This window comes from Tachyglossus aculeatus, chromosome 5, assembly GCF_015852505.1.
Source record: "Tachyglossus aculeatus isolate mTacAcu1 chromosome 5, mTacAcu1.pri, whole genome shotgun sequence".
Classification (NCBI taxonomy): Eukaryota; Metazoa; Chordata; class Mammalia; order Monotremata; family Tachyglossidae; genus Tachyglossus; species Tachyglossus aculeatus.
The window spans coordinates 47,240,986-47,257,085 of NC_052070.1; the positions used below are offsets into that span (position 1 = coordinate 47,240,986).

Below are 16,100 nucleotides of genomic sequence, written 5' to 3' on the forward strand. Positions count from 1 at the left end.
GGTGAGTATTAAAGTGCTTAAGGGGTGAGTATTGAAGTGCTTAAGAGGTAAGCACAGGCATTGTAGAAAGGAGGATAAACAGGGTAGAAAAATGTAGGGTCAGTCAGACCTCTTGGAGGAGGTATGATTTGGAGGGTGGAAGTGGTAGCATGACTGAACCTGAGTCACTGGGGCCCCCCTTCTTTCTCTTCCACTGTCTTTTCCCTTTCCTTACCTGCCACCCAACCCTACCCATGTCACAGCAACTCTCCAGAGTCGCAGTCAATGGAAAGTACCAAGGAGTGAGGTGGTGAGATCTGGAGCATGGGGCTGTCCAGAATCATACTCTTTGGTGGGTGTGGTATGCACAATATTAATCTCGGAATGAAAGACCTAACACCTTCTGCTTCGAAAGACCTCCCACCACCTCTCACTAATGTGCCCCCCACACTCCAGGGATGGCTTGCCTTAAAAAAGAGGTTAACAAGATGGTGCAGTGGACCACACAGATTACCTGACATTGAGACAATATCCCTTCAAAAATCACTTCAGAAAGAGAGCAGCCCCTCAATTGGCTTATTTCAGATTTAAAATGTCCTTCAAGTAAACTGTTCTCCTGGCATAGTTATAAAAGTGTTACCCTCTTCCCGTAATTATGGTACCAAGCACTTTTTCCTTTTTCCCCACTCACTGCAAAATAGCTTCTGCAGTTACAGAAGAGCCATTTTATCCTATTTAGTTTTCCTCTCCATTCTCCCCACCTTCAAAGCCCTATTAAAATCATATCTCTTCCAAGAGAGCTTCCCTGACTAAACCCTCATTTCCCTTATTCACCTTCCCTTTGGCATTGACTATGTACTTGCACCTGTACCTCTGCAGCACTTTGATATTTACCCCAACCCCAGCTCAACAACACTATGTACATATCCATCTGTAATTTATTTTAAGTTGAAGTTTATTAATTTCCAACTAATGGCCTCGTGGAAAGAGCACAGACCTGGAAATGAGAAAACTAGGTTCTAATCCCGGCTCTGTCATGTACCTGCTATATGACCTTGGGCAAGTCACTTAAATTATCCTTGCCTCAGTTCCTTCATCTGCAAAATGGGCACTCAATACTTGTTCTTCCTCCTTCTTAGACTGTGAATTTCATGAGGGACTGGCTTATCTTCCATCTACCTCAGTGCCTATTGCAGTGCATAGCATATAATAAACACTTAAATATCATAATTATTAATGTTGGTCTCCCCTTCTAGCCTGTAAACTCCATGTGGGCAGGGTCCACCTACCCGACTGAATCATATTCTTCCAAGTGCTTAGTACAGTGCTTTGAATACAGTAAATGCTCAATTAATATAACTTTGATTGAAATCAAATTCCTAACCCCACAGAAAAAAATCAGAAATATTAGAACAGTGCTCCAGTGCTTAGAACAGTGCTTGATACATAGTAAGTGCTTTACAAATACCATTATTATTATTATTATTATTATTATTAAGCACATCATTTTCAAGATTTTTAAAAAAAGAATAAAATTCTCAAACCTCCCTCCCCCATCTTTTAAGACAGAATTTGTAGTTTTTCCAGGAAGACACTGAAATTTCTGCCAAATCACCCTCCCCCCTTTTTTTGAGGAAGAATTTGTGGTTCTGCCAGGGAGAGACTGAAATTTCCGCCATGGAATAAGCCTTGCCCCCAAGGTCTGTGACTCAGCACTTCAGTTAACGGCCAACATGGCAGAAGTCTGGCTAAGTGGCTCTGACAGCTTGCAGGAAGTCTCAGGACTCATTTTCAATCAATCAGTCAATAAATGGTATTTCAGACTAGGCACGCCCAAATTAAAGGGCAAACTGGGGAGGCTTTCAAATACACTTTTCCATATGTTCAGTTCTAAACAAGCAAAAAAAAAATTGAAGAGTATGATTCAAGGAGGCAGTGTGACCACGGCGGTTGATTTAACAGGAAATGAAATGCAGAATAGCCTGATCTTGGGACAGCTTCTGTTCCAGGAGATTCTTGGATGGAGATGCTGCATTCTCAGCCATGATAGAGTCTGCTCTGCAGACAGTACCTACAGCTGTTAATAACTAGACAGAATGCTCTCAAATCTCTTCTAATATCTAGAAGCTGCCAAAAGTCTCTCTGCTATCTCTCCCAGAGCCATGGGGCTTTGGCAGGGTAAGGAGCCAACCTTTGCCTGTAGACCCGTGAGAAGTGATGCACTGAACTTTCAACATGACACCCCACCCCACCTATGTACAGAAGTTGCCAGAGAAAAAACAATGGCTGAATTAAACACAGAAGGTACCCCTGGATTTCCTTGCCACTAATAGTAGCGCTGTGTGTTTCAATAGCACTCTTTCCCAAGTAACTCGGAAATTTGCATAATAGTATCAGTTCAGCAGATCCCCTACTGTGAATGTCTTTGGTATCAGAGTAACTATATCCACTCCTCATTCATTTTTAAACAGGCCTCGACTACAGTATCTTCCTCCTAGCTGACCTCCCTGCCTTCTGTCTCTCCCTACTCCAGGCCATACTTCACTTTGCTGCCCGGGTCACTTTTCTATAACTATGTTTTCAGTCCATGTCTCCCCATTTCTCAAGAACCTCCAGTGGTTGCCCATCTACTTCTGCATCAAACAGAAACTCCTTACCCATTGGCTTTAAAGCACTCAGTCTACTCACCCACTCCTACCTAACCTCAGTGGTATCTTTTTTTTAATGTTATGTGTTAAATGCCATGCTATGTGTCAGGCAATGTACTAAGCACTGGGATAGATACAAGCAAATCAGGTTGGGCAAAGTCTATGTCCCACATAGGGCTCACAGTCTTATTTTACAGATGATTTTACAGTCTTATTTTACAGATGAGGTAACTAAGGTGACTTAAAAGAGAAGTTAAGTCTCTTGCCCAAGGTCACACAGCAGACAAGTAGTGGGGCTAGGATTAGACCCATGTCCTTCTGACTCTCAGGACCATGCTCTCTCCACTAGGCTATGTTGTTTCTCTTACTAAAGCCCAGCACACACAGTTTGCTCCTCTAGCATCAGTTTACTCACTCTGCCCCATTCTCATCTATTTTGCCGCCGATCCCTTTCCTGCATCTTCCCTCTGGCCTAGAAAGAACTCCCACCCCCTTTAAATGTGCCAGACCATCACCACCACTCTCCCCACCTACAAAGTCTTATTAATTTCACCTCTCTCCGAAGGCCTCCTCCGATTAAGCCCTCTTTTTCCCTCTCCCTTCGGTGTCATCTATGCACTTGGATATGTGACCTCTGGGCATTTGATATTTGCCCCAAACTCATTCCCACAGTACTTATGTACATATCCATAAATGATATAAGTTATTGATCTATACTAATGTCTGTCTCCCCCTCTAGACTGTAAGCTTATGGTGGGCAGGGAACGTTTCTACCAACTCTGCCCTTTCCTCTCCATCCAAACCGCTACCCTGCTTGTTCAAGCTCTCATCCTATCCCGTCTGGACTACTGCATCAGCCTTCTCTCTGATCTCCCATCCTCGTGTCTCTCCCCACTTCAATCTATACTTCATGCTGCTGCCCGGATTGTCTTTGTCCAGAAACGCTCTGGGCATGTTACTCCCCTCTCAAAAATCTCCAATGGCTACCAATCAATCTGCACATCAGGCAGAAACTCCTCACCCTGGGCTTCAAGGCTCTCCATCAACTTGCCCCCTCCTACCTCACCTCCCTTCTCTCCTTCTACAGCCCAGCCCGCACCCTCCACTCCTCTGCCACTAATCTCCTCACCGTGCCTCGTTCTCGCCTGTCCCGCCGTCGACCCCTGGCCCACGTCATCCCCCGGGCCTGGAATACTCTCCCTCTGCCCATCCGCCAAGCTAGCTCTCTTCCTTCCTTCAAAGCCCTACTGAGAGCTCACCTCCTCCAGGAGGCCTTCCCAGACTGAGCCCCTTCCTTCCTCTCCCCCTCGTCCCCCTCTCCATCCCCCCATCTTACCTCCTTCCCTTCCCCACAGCACCTGTATATATGTATATATGTTTGTACATATTTATTACTCTATTTATTTATTTATTTATTTATTTATTTATTTATTTATTTATTTATTTATTTTACCTGTACATATCTATTCTATTTATTTTATTTTGTTAGTGTGTTTGGTTTTGTTCTCTGTCTCCCCCTTTTAGACTGTGAGCCCACTGTTGGGTAGGGACTGTCTCTATATGTTGCCAACTTGTACTTCCCAAGCGCTTAGTACAGTGCTCTGCACACAGTAAGCGCTCAATAAATACGATTGATTGATTGATTGATTGTATTCTCCCAAGTGCTTAGTACAGTGCTCTGCATACAGTAATCACTCAATAAGTACCACAGACTGATTGATTGAGATATACATTTTTCCCTAACCCTTTAACTCTAGGCTGTATTTAGGTTTTTGCCCTCCACTAAAGCTGATTTGGAAACATTGCCTCTCAGCACTTCTCCTATGGAAGGATTGTAGCATTGTGAGGCTCAAAGGAACAACTCCTCAGCGCAAGGAGGTTGGGAAGATGGTTAATGAGAGTGGCATTTAATGCCCACTCTCCTCTCTTGCACACAACCTTTACATGGCCATTTTTTTCTTTGCTAGTTTAGACCTAGGTCTAGTTGGCTTATTTGGAAATGTAACATTGCTTACTGGCATCAACTTTACTTTAATCAATCAGTCAATCAGTGGTTTTATGGAGCACTTACTTTGTACAGAGCACTGAATTAAGTACTTGGGAGAGCACACCACAATTAACAGGTACAATCCCTGCTCTCAAGGAGTTTACAGTCTAATAGTAATCTCAGGTCCGTCCACATTTCTCAGAAGCTCTTCAATTAGATTATAAGCTCCATGAAGGCAGGGATGACATCTACCAAATCTACTGTATTGTACTTTCTTAAGGCTTAGTAAAGTGCTCTTCACACAGTATTAAATACAAATCAATCAATTCATCAATGGTATTTATTAAGCACTTATTCAGAGCAGAGCACTGTACCAAGCGCTTGGGAGAATACAATACAGCAGAGTTAGTAAACAGACAAGTTCCCTGCCCACAACGAGCTTACCACTGGTTGATTGATTGACTAGCCTTCCACCTCTACTATTAATCATTTCCCTTTTTGATTTTTCCCCCTCTTTCTCTATCCTTAATCTTACCCTTTCTTGCATTTGCCCCTACTGGGTTTAATTTGATTTTGTAAAACTATTTTTCTAATTTATTAAGGTCACTGAATTTTGTTTTAATTTAATACCATCGGCAAATTTATTAAGTATTCTTTCGATTCAATTCTTTTGCCCAGATCATTAACATAGAAGGATTTTGATTGCAACTGATCTTCCTCCTTCAACCTATGCTCCAAGATCTCATCCAACCATGGATAACTATCTTTTGGGTATGAGCTCTTGGTCTGCTCTGTACCAACTTGATAGAGGCATCGGCAAGACTGTGTTTACTAGCTTCTTGATTAGAATATCATAAATCAGGACAAAAATCAGGACAAAAATCAGGATAAAATCTAATATGCTTAGATTGCATTTATTAATTCTCCCTTGCCTACAACATCACCATCAATCAGAATTAGCAGGCTTAGGTGGGACAGGGCATAACAGCTGAGTCAAGTCCCCTCTTGCACACAAAACCTAGAGAGCTCCCAAACCTCTGCTGCTGTGGAATCCCAAATCCAAAGTCCCTAGTCAGATTTATTTTATTTGTACATATTTATTCTATTTATTTTATTTTGTTAATATATGTTGTTTTGTTCTCTGTCTCCCCCTTCTAGACTGTGAGCCCACTGTTGGGTAGGGACCATCTCTATATGTTGCCAACTTGTACTTCCCAAGCACTTAGTACAGTGCTCTGCACACAGTAAGCGCTCAATAAATATGATTGAATGAATGAATGAATGAATGAATGTAGCAGCCCCTCTTTTGACCCATGGTAGAGGGCAGGCTTGACACTGAAGAAAAAAAAAAAAACCCAGCACCTCCTTCAAATAATTCAGGCTAAGGCCACCATACTGGGGAATGTACTTTTTTTTTTTTACTATTAAAAATGTTCAATTATTTTATTCTGTTGGCTTTTCGTTATTCCCCCATTTCAGTCACTGACCTTACCCTGTAGGTTGATACTCTCTCTTCACTTTGAGATTGGGAGCCGCTCGTGGACCAGGGGCTGGGTCTAATGAATATTCCTGTATTCTTCCCAGCACTCAGAGCTGTGCTTTATACTGTATAAACCAGGAGGCTCTGGTTTATTTTCACTCCTGATTGTTGTAAGACTATTGAATCTGCCTCCTTGCTGGTCTCCCTTCCTTTAGCCTTCCCCACTTGAATCCATACTTCACACTGTCTGGATCATCATTCATTCATTCAACCATATTTATTAAGCGCTTACTGTGGGCAGAGCACTGGTACTAAGCTCTTGGGAGAGTACAACACAACAATAAACAGATACATTCCCTGACCACAGCGAGCTTACAATCTAGAGGTGGGGAGACAGACATTAATATAAGCAAATTATAGAAATGTACATAAGTGCTGTGGGGCTGGAAGGTGGGAAGAACAAAGGGAGCAAGTCAGGGTGACACAAAAGGGAGTGGGAGAAGAGGAAGCGGGGAGCTTAGTTAGGAAAGGCCTCGTGGAGGAGATGTGCCTTCAATAAGGCTTTGAAGGGAGGGAGAGTAATTGTCTGTCGGATTTGAGGAAGGAGGGTGTTTCAGGCCAGGGCCAGGACGTGCGCAAGGGGATAGTGGTGAGATAGATGATATTGAGGCATAGTGAGAAGGTTAGCATTAGGGGAATGAAGTGTGTGGGCTGGGTTGTAGTAGGAGAGTAGCAAGGTGAGGTAGGAGGGAGCAAAGTGAATTGAGTGCTTTAAAGCCAATGGTGAGGCATTTTTGTTTGATGCTGAGGTGGATGGGCAACGACTGGAGTTTCTTAAGGAGTGGGATGACATGTCCTGAACGTTTCAGCAGAGAAATTATCCAGGCAGCAGGGTGAAGTATGGACTGGAGTGGGGAGAGGCAGAAGGCAAGGAGGTCAATTGTTGCTCAATACACATTTCTCCACTTTTCAAAAATCTCCAGCAGCTACCTCTCTCCCTCTGCATCAAGGCAAAATTCATTACAACTGATTTTAAGGCTCTCCACTGTATATCCCATTTTGCACCTACTTCTCAGTTCTGATTAATACACAACACCTCAATCCTACCAGCCCAACATACACATTTGAAAATTGTGTATTTTAATCATATCTTCAGCATTTGTGTACATATGTATATTTTATTTAGACATTTGTCCAGATGGTAATTTATTCAGCTGTTTTGATGTGTTTGTACAGTTTCCTGTTTTCTTCTTCTTCCTGCTACCACTATTTGTAAATGTTATCTGTTTCCCCTACTGAATTGCAAGGTCTCTGAGGGCAGGGAACATCATCTTGCTACTTTCGAACTCTTCCAAGTGATAGTACAGTGCCTAGCACTCAGTAGGCATTCAATAAATATCATTGACTGATTGACTATGGGGGCCCCGCCTGGGTGTTGATCGTGAGGGTGGAAGAGAAGTGGAGGACTTTTCTGATGGTTTGAAGCAGGACCAGATGGTGAGAGGGAAGTTGAGGTTGTCCTGATGGCTCCAATGATGCTCTCTTACTTGATCGAAACCAAAGGATTTCATTGAGCCGCTAGGAAAAATCTATTCAAAGTGGCTCACACTAGCTCTCTAAGGCCATCATTGGTGCAGGGCACAGAGCAGTTGTTCCTATTTACTATGGTTCATCTGGCCTTGTTCTCCTCACCTCTTACGCCAATTTAATCCTTGAGCTGCTAAAGCCCTCCTGCCTCCAATCAGCCCTCTGCTAACTACCTGTTAAGGAAGTAACAAGCAGATTTTGAGAAGCCCCTGCCTGGAGCAGAGCCATGTTCAGTGAACTACAGAAGAGTACTGCTACATTTTTTGCTATTAAAAATGTTCAATTATTTTATTCTGTTGGCTTTTCGTTATTCCCCCATTTCAGTCACTGACCTTACCCTGTAGGTTGATACTCTCTCTTCACTTTGAGATTGGGAGCCTCTCGTGGACCAGGGGCTGGGTCTAATGAATATTCCCTGTATTCTTCCCAGCACTCAGAGCAGTGCTTTATACTGTGTAAATGCTTAATAAATATTATTGGCAAAGGCAAAACTGTCACCTTCTTTTTCTAGGGTTCTCTGTTCCTCAGACTCCTTGACTAAAGCCAGTTACTATTTATCATTTTGGTTCCCCCCACCATGGGCCTCAGTAATTGGGTTTTTAAAATTTTTCTCTCCTACTGTCCCTTGCCCACCAGCAGAGTGAAGAATACAGGAGCTGAAACATTTTGGTTAAGTACAGGAACTAGAAGCAGTAATAGATTATTGGTGGAAGTGAGAGAAGACCTGGGCTTGGAGCTAAAGAGAAGCAGGAGATTAGCTGGAGATTGAGGGGCTCTCACAACACAAAAGTAACACTGGGGAAGCTGGGACCCAAAGAGAGGAGAAAAGAAACTATAGCTCTGTCATTAAGCACTGCCATAGCTGGGGAAGCAGCCTGGTCTAATGGATAGACCACAGGCTCGGGGGTCAGAAGGACTTGGGTTCTAATCCCAGATCTGCCATTTGTCTTCTGTGTGACCTTGGGCAAGTCGCTTAACTTCTTTGTGCCTCAGTTACCCTATCTGTAAAATGAGGATTAAGACTGTGATCCACATATGGGGTACGAACTGTGTCTAAACCTGCTTTGCTTGTGTCCACCCCAGTTTTGCTTGTGTCCACCCCAGTGCTTAGTACAGTGCCTGGCACATAGTAGGCGTTTAACAAAAAAAAACACAGTTATTATTATCTCTCTCTGGGGTAAAGTGTAGTATTTCCCTCACTAGCCTAAACTGCTGCTCCTTCCCTTTTCCACTAGAATGTAAGGTCCTCAAGGGTAGGGATCATGGCCTAATGGCAAGAACACAGGTTTGGGAGTCAGAGGTCATGGGTCCTAATCCCGGCTCCACTTGTCTGCTGTGTGACCTTGGGCAAGTCACTTCACTTCTCTGTGCCTCAGTTCCCTCATCTATAAAATGAGGACTGAGACTGTGAGCCCTACATGGGATAGGGACTGTGTCCACCCTGATTACTTTGTATCTACCCCAGGGCTTAGAACAGTGCCTGGCACATAGTAAGTGCTTAACAAAAACCATAATTATTATTATCATTACTAGCTCTATTGTACTCTCCCAAGTGCTTAGTACAGTGCTCTGTATAGAATAGGTACTCAGCCAATATTTTTGATTGAATGACTGATCAAAGGTTTGTGCCATTGTGTTGGCCATTGAGCACTGAGCAAGGCTGCTTTATATCTCAAATATCAGTCTCACTCCATTAATTGTTATAAATAGTTTGTTGTCTCAGCTTGGTCAGTGGACTGTAGAGTGATAAGAATAGGTGTCATTGCAGACAAGAAGGAGAGCCAACAGAATGGCCAATCCCAATTCAATGATGATCTAAAAAGCTTAGTCATAACTTTTGAGATCAAAGCTGTCCCTGCAGTCAAAGCCATGAAAAATGGTAAAGTTCCTAGATCTGATGTTTTCCTGCTGAAATCTGCAAGCAAGGAGATTTACTGCTTAGTCACTTGCATGGCTTATTAATCAAAATGTGGAACAATGAAGAAATGCCTAACATTAAAAGTTCCCATTATGATCAGAGTCATAAAGAAAAATGTGGCATCTACTATACCATCTCACTGTTCTCCACTAATAATAATAATAATTATTAATAATAATAACATTTGCTAAGCTCTTACTATGTGCCAAGCTCTGTAGTAGATAAAAGATAATTAGGCTGGACACAGTGCTTGTCCACAAGGGACTCACAATTTAAGTAGGAGGGAGTAAGATTTAATCCCCATTTTACAGATGAGGAAACTGAGGCACAGAGAAGTGAGTTGCTCAAAATCACATAGCAGACATGTGGCAGAGTTGGAATCCAAGAAGCAGTGTGGCATAGCATGGTCCTGGGTGTCAGAGGACCTGGGTTCTAATCCCACTTCTACTACTTGTCTGCTGTGTGATCTTGGGTAAATCACTTAACTCCTCTGTGACTCAGTTCCTTTATCTGCTAAATGGGGATTCAATACCTGGTCTCTCTCCAATTTAGATTGTGAGCCTCCTATGGGATGTGATTACCTTGTTACTACCCCAGTGTTTAGTACAGTTTAGTACAGTGCTTGACACATAGTAAAGTATTATTATTATTATTATTATTATTATTATTATTATTATTATTAGAACCCAGGTCCTCTAACTCCCAGGTCCATGATCTTTCCACAAGGCCATGCTGATCTTTCTCCTAGGCAGTGCCAGCAAAACCCTAGCCAGAACCCCTCTGGATTTATTCCTGAAGAACACTGTTAGGTGTGAATTCCCAGAAACTCATGACATCAACCTGCATTGCAATATAGTAGGCATGATTTATGCAGAATTACAGATCCTGGAGAGCTGTAAAGAGCATAACCAAGGTTCTAAAATAAATTACAGATAAGAAGAAGTAATAGAGCATGAAGTTCTGTACACATCTACAGTGGAGCTTGTGAAACCAGGTAAAACCTGCCGGTCTCACCTCCACAATATCTCCAAGATCCGCCCTTTCCTCTCCATCCAAACCACTACCTTACTGGTTCAGTCTCTCATCTTATCCCGACTGGATTACTGCTTCAGCCTCCTCTTTGATCTCCCACCGTCCTGTCTCTACCCACTTCAGTCTATATTTCATTCTGCTGCCAGGATTATTTTTGTACAGAAACGCTCTGGGCATGTTACTCCCCTCCTCAAAAATCTCCAGTGGCTGCCCGCCTACGCATCAAGCAAAAACTCCTCACTCTAGGCTTCAAGGCTCTCCATTACCTTGCCCCCTCCTACCTCACCTCCCTTCTCTCCTTCTACAGCCGAGCCGGCACCCTCCACTCCTCTGTCGCTAACCTCCTCATTGTACAACATTCTTGCCTGCCCCACCGTCGACCCCCGGCCCACATCCTCCCCCTGGCCTGGAATGCCCTCCCTCCACACATCCTCCAAGCTAGCTCTCTTTCTCCCTTCAAAGCCCTGCTGAGAGCTCATCTCCTCCAAGAGGCCTTCCCAGACTGAGCCCCCCTTTTTCCTTTCCCCCTTCCCCTCCCCCCGCCCTACCTCCTTCCCCTCTCCACAGCACCTGTATTTATGTTTGTACAGATTTATTACGCTATTTATTTTACTTGTACATATTTACTATTCTATTTATTTTGTTAATGATTTGCATTTAGCTTTAATTCTATTTGTTCTGATGACTTGACACCTGTCCACATGTTTTGTTTTGTTGTCTGTCTCCCCCTTCTAGACTGTGAGCCCATTGTTGGGTTGGGACCGTCTCTATATGTTGCCAACTTGTATTTCCCAAGCACTTAGTAAAGTGCTCTGTACACAGTAAGCGCTCAATAAATATGATTGAATGAATGAATGAGTACTTAAAATACTAAGGTGGCAGAGAAGTGCTGAGATGGCAGTTGGCAAGTATATGGCGAATTAGTAATCAGAAAGATTAGGAATTAGTAAATTAGTAATTTGTAATTAGAGATTAGTAATTGGGAAGGTCTCCTAGAGGAGATAGGATTTCAGAAGGGCTTGGAAGAAGGAGAGAGCAGTCATCTGAAGGATGAGAAGGGGGAGGGAATTGCTGGCAATGGGGAGGGTGTGAGCCAGAGGTCAGCTGTGGCAAAGAGGAGAACAAGGCACATTGAGTAGGTTAGCTTGAATGGAATGAAGAATGTGAGCTGGGTATAGTGTAAGAAGAAAGTAGATAAATAAGTAGGAGGGTGAAAGCTGACTGACTGCCTTAAGGTCATTTGCCAGGAGTTTCTGTTTCATGCAAAGAAGAATGGGGAAACCACTGGAAATAGTTGAAGAGTGGGGAGACGAGCAGAATGACACTTTAAAAAAATGATCTAGGCAGCAAAGTAAAGTATGGCCTGGAGAGGGGAGAGGCAGGAGGCTGGGAAATCAGTGAGTGGGCTAATGGTAAGTACATTAAATACCCGGACCAGCATAGTGGCAGTTGGGTGGAGAGGAAGGGATGGATTCTGGAAATGTTGAGGAGCTTGAACCAGAAGGATTGGATGCCAGACTGAATATGGAAATTGAAAGAGAGGGAAGAGTCAGGATAATGCCAAGTTCCAGGCTTGAGAGACAGAGAGGGTGGTTGTAGTAACTGGGATGGAAAAGTTAGATGAAGGAGAGAATTTGTGGGGGAAGATGGGGAATTCAGTTTTAGAACTTGCGGTGACAGCTGACAGCAGGACATTGATGCAGAGAAGCCCTGGAGGCAGGAGGAAATGTGAGACTGCAAAGAAGGAGAGAGGTCAGGGCTAGCAAAGTAGATTTGGGAGTCCTTCTCATAAAGATAATAAGAATAATAACAATAATAATAATAGTATTAAGCACTTACTATGCGCCAAACACTGTTCTAAGCACTGGGGGAGACACAAGGTAACCAGGTTGTCCCACGTGGGGCTCACAGTTTTAATTCCCATTTTACAGATGAGGTAACTGAGGCATAGAGAAGTTAAGTGACTTACCCAAAGTCACACGGCTGACAAGTGGCAGAGTCGGGATTAGAACCCACAGCCTCTGACTCCCAAGCCCATACTCTTTCCACTAAGCCACGCCGCTTCCAAGGGAACAGATGAGCTCCCCAAAGGAATGAGTGTGAATTAAGAAAGGAAGAGGACCCAGATCAGGGCCTTGAAGGACACACATTGTATTGTAATACTACTAGTAGTAGTAATATTAATTAGGCACTTGCTGTGTGCAGAGCATTGTACTAATTGCTGAGATTGGGGGACGGGTCCGCAGTGGGGGTATCATTGGAAGCAGCGTGGCTCAGTGGAAAGAGCACGGGCTTGGGAGTCAGAGGTCATGGGTTCTAATCCTGGCTCCACCGCTTGTCAGCTGTGTGACTTTGGGCAAGTCACTTCACTTCTCTGTGCCCCAGTTACCTCATCTGTAAAATAGGGATGAAGACTGTGAGCCCTATGTGGGACACCCTGATCACCTTGTATCCTCCCCAGTGCATAGAACAGTGCTTTGCACATAGTAAGCGCTTAACAAATGCCATTATTATTATTATTTTTTATTTGCATAAGAGGTGTTTGTTTGGATTACAATAGTGTCTGGGCACCCTAGCAAATCTACCAATCCCTAGTAGAAGAGGCATGGCACCACCTCCCCTATGATTGACTTCTGCCAGTCATGACACAATCTGAAACCAGCCTGGTGCCTGCCTCCCACTTGTATCTGTGTAGCCATGATGGAGGCGGGGGGCGGGGCTGGTGTGGACACTGGGGTGGGTGCTGATGCCACCGGGCCCCTAGATGTGGGCTGGCCCTCGCTGGGGTCAGCTCTGGCCAACTGGGGAGTTAATAATAATAATAATAATAGCATTTATTAAGTACTTACTATGTGCCAAGCACTGTTCTAAGTGCTGGGGAGTTATAAAGTGATCGGGTTGTCCCATGGGGGGGCTCACAGTCTTAATCCCCATTTTACAGGTGAGGTAACTGAGGCCCAGACTAGTTAAGTGACTTGCCCAAAGTCACACAGCTGACAATTGGCGGAGTTGGGTTTTGAACCCATGACCTCTGACTCCAAAGCCCGTACTCTTTCCACTGTGCCACGTTGCTTCTTCGTGGCAGGAGCAGCCCCCGTGGTTCCATGCAGGAAAAGGAAAAGAGAAAAGTCAAATATGTACTTATATTTTGTCAGTTTTTTTTAATTAAAGAAGAACAAATAAGGGACTTCTCACTTAATAATGATGGTATTTGTTAAGCACTTTCTATGCGCTATATAAGTGCTGGGGGAAGCAGAATGGCATAGAGGATAGAGCATGGTCCTGGGAGTCAAAAAGTCATGGGTTCTAATCCTGGCTCTGCCACTTGTCTGCTATGTGGACTTAGGCATACCTCTCTGTGCCTCAGTTACCTTGTCTGTAAAATGGGGAGTAAAACTGTGAGCCCCATGTGGGACAGGGACTGTGTCCAACCTGATTTGCTTATATCCACCCCAGCTCTTAGTATAGTGCATGGCACATAGTAAGTACTTAGCAAATGCCATTATTATCATTATTATTATTACTATTATTATTATTATAATAAGCACTGGGGTGGATACAAGCAAATCAAGTAGGACACAGTCCCTGTCCTGTGTGGGGCTCAATGTCTCAATTCCCATTTTACCGATGAGGTAACTGAGGCCTGAAGTCACACAGCAGATAAGTAGTGCAGCCTGGCTCAGTGGAAAGAGCCCGGGCTTGGGAGTCAGAGGTCGTGGGTTCAAATTCTGGCTCCACCACATGTCTGCTGTGTGACCTTGGGCAAGTCACTTAACTTCTCTGGGCCTCAGTTACCTCATCTGTAAAAGGGGGGATTAAGACTGTGAGCCCCCCGTGGGACAACCTGATCACCTTATATCCCCCCAGCTCTTAGAACAGTGCTTTGCACATAGTAAGCGCTTAACAAGTGTCATCATCATTATTATTATTATTAGTGGAGGTGGGATTAGAACCCATGACTCTCTGACTTCCAGGCCTGTGCCCTTCTACTACTCCATGTCTGTCACCAGGGCACAGTCCCAGGCTGCTACAAGGGGATGGGCTAACCCAGTGCCCGTGTTTCTTCAGCTCACCAGCGGATCCTGGGTCTGGTGAGGAGCTGCAGGAGTTTTCCTGCTTTGAGGGGAGGGAAAAGAAGACCTTCTTCACTCAGGTTGCTCCTCCAGAGCCTGTGCTGATGAGCTGGGAGTTGGACCTCAGTGGGCAGGGAATATGCCTATCAATTCTGCTGCATTAGATTCCCCCAAGCACCTAGTCCTCTCTCAGGATCGCACCTGGAGAGTTTCCAGTACTCTACCAGTCTCAGCTACAGGAGGGAGGAGTCAAGCAGAGGCATAACCATTCCATTCCTAGCTTGGGCAGTGCCTAGCAAGTGGAAGGCAATCTGCTACAAGTCAAAACTCCCCTGTGCTGGGCAACGGCAGCATAGGAGGGAGTTCAGGGTAGGGACTCAAGTTTACTGCATGGAAGAAGGCAATGGTAAACCACTTGCATAGTTTTACCAAGAAAACTCTATGGATCCACTACCAGTACGTTTGCAGATGGAGGTGGGGCGTTCTGGGAGAGATGTGTCCATGGAGTCAGAGACAACTCCATTGCATAAGACAAGACAAGCACTTAGTACAGGTTTTTGCACATAGTAAGTGCTCCTATTGATTGATTGGCTCCCATTGGGTGGCCAGGGTTGCTAGGGTCCTCTCCCATCCCCAGTCAGGGAGGGAGCAACTCCCTGTTACCATAACCATGTCCAAAGACAGGAGAGCCGTCATCATCATCATCATCGTCATCATCATCATCATCATCTCCTCCCCCTCCTCCTCCTCCCCCTCCTCCTCCTCCTCCTCCTCCTCCTCCTCCTCCCCCCCTCCTCCTCCCCCCCCTCCTCCTCCTCCTCCTTCTCCTTCTCCCCCCTGCCCCCCCAGGGCCCAGCTGTGAGAGCTCCTATGAGCTTTCAAATTCCCCACCCTCACATTCGCAGTCTTATGTTCAAACCGCTCCCCTTTGGCCCCACTCCCTTCACATTCAACTGACCAGGCTTTCCCCACCTTCAAACCCCTTTTGAGATCACATCTCGTTCAGGAGGTCTGAATAGTTTTTATTCTTCCTAGTTTGGAGCAATGTGGCCTAGTGGAAAGAACACAGGCCTGGGAGTCAGAGGGCCTGAGTTCTAATTCAGCTCTGGAATTTGCCTACCGTGTGACCTTACCTGTAATTTGCTTCAATATGTGTCTCCCTTGCTAGACTGTAAACTCTTAGAGAGTAGGGGTCATGTCTACCAACTCTACTGAATTATACTCTCCCAAGATCACAGAACAGAGTTCTGCACAGAGTAAGTGCTTAATAAATACCACTGATTGATTGATCTACTTTATTTAAATCTCCCCCACTAGATTGTAAACTCCTTGAAGGTAGGGATTATATTTACTTAATGCTACTGTATTTTCCCAAGCATGTAGTATAGTGTTCTGT

At 44.4% G+C, this 16,100-nt stretch overlaps 1 non-coding gene across 1 annotated transcript; it reads left to right on the forward strand.

Moving 5' to 3' along the window:
• Nucleotides 1-14,887: 14,887 nt before the first annotated feature.
• Nucleotides 14,888-15,026, forward strand: LOC119929184. Its single transcript, XR_005451321.1, has one exon. It is a non-coding gene; the product is annotated as a small nucleolar RNA SNORA7 (small nucleolar RNA).
• The last annotated feature ends 1,074 nt before the right edge of the window (nt 15,027-16,100 follow it).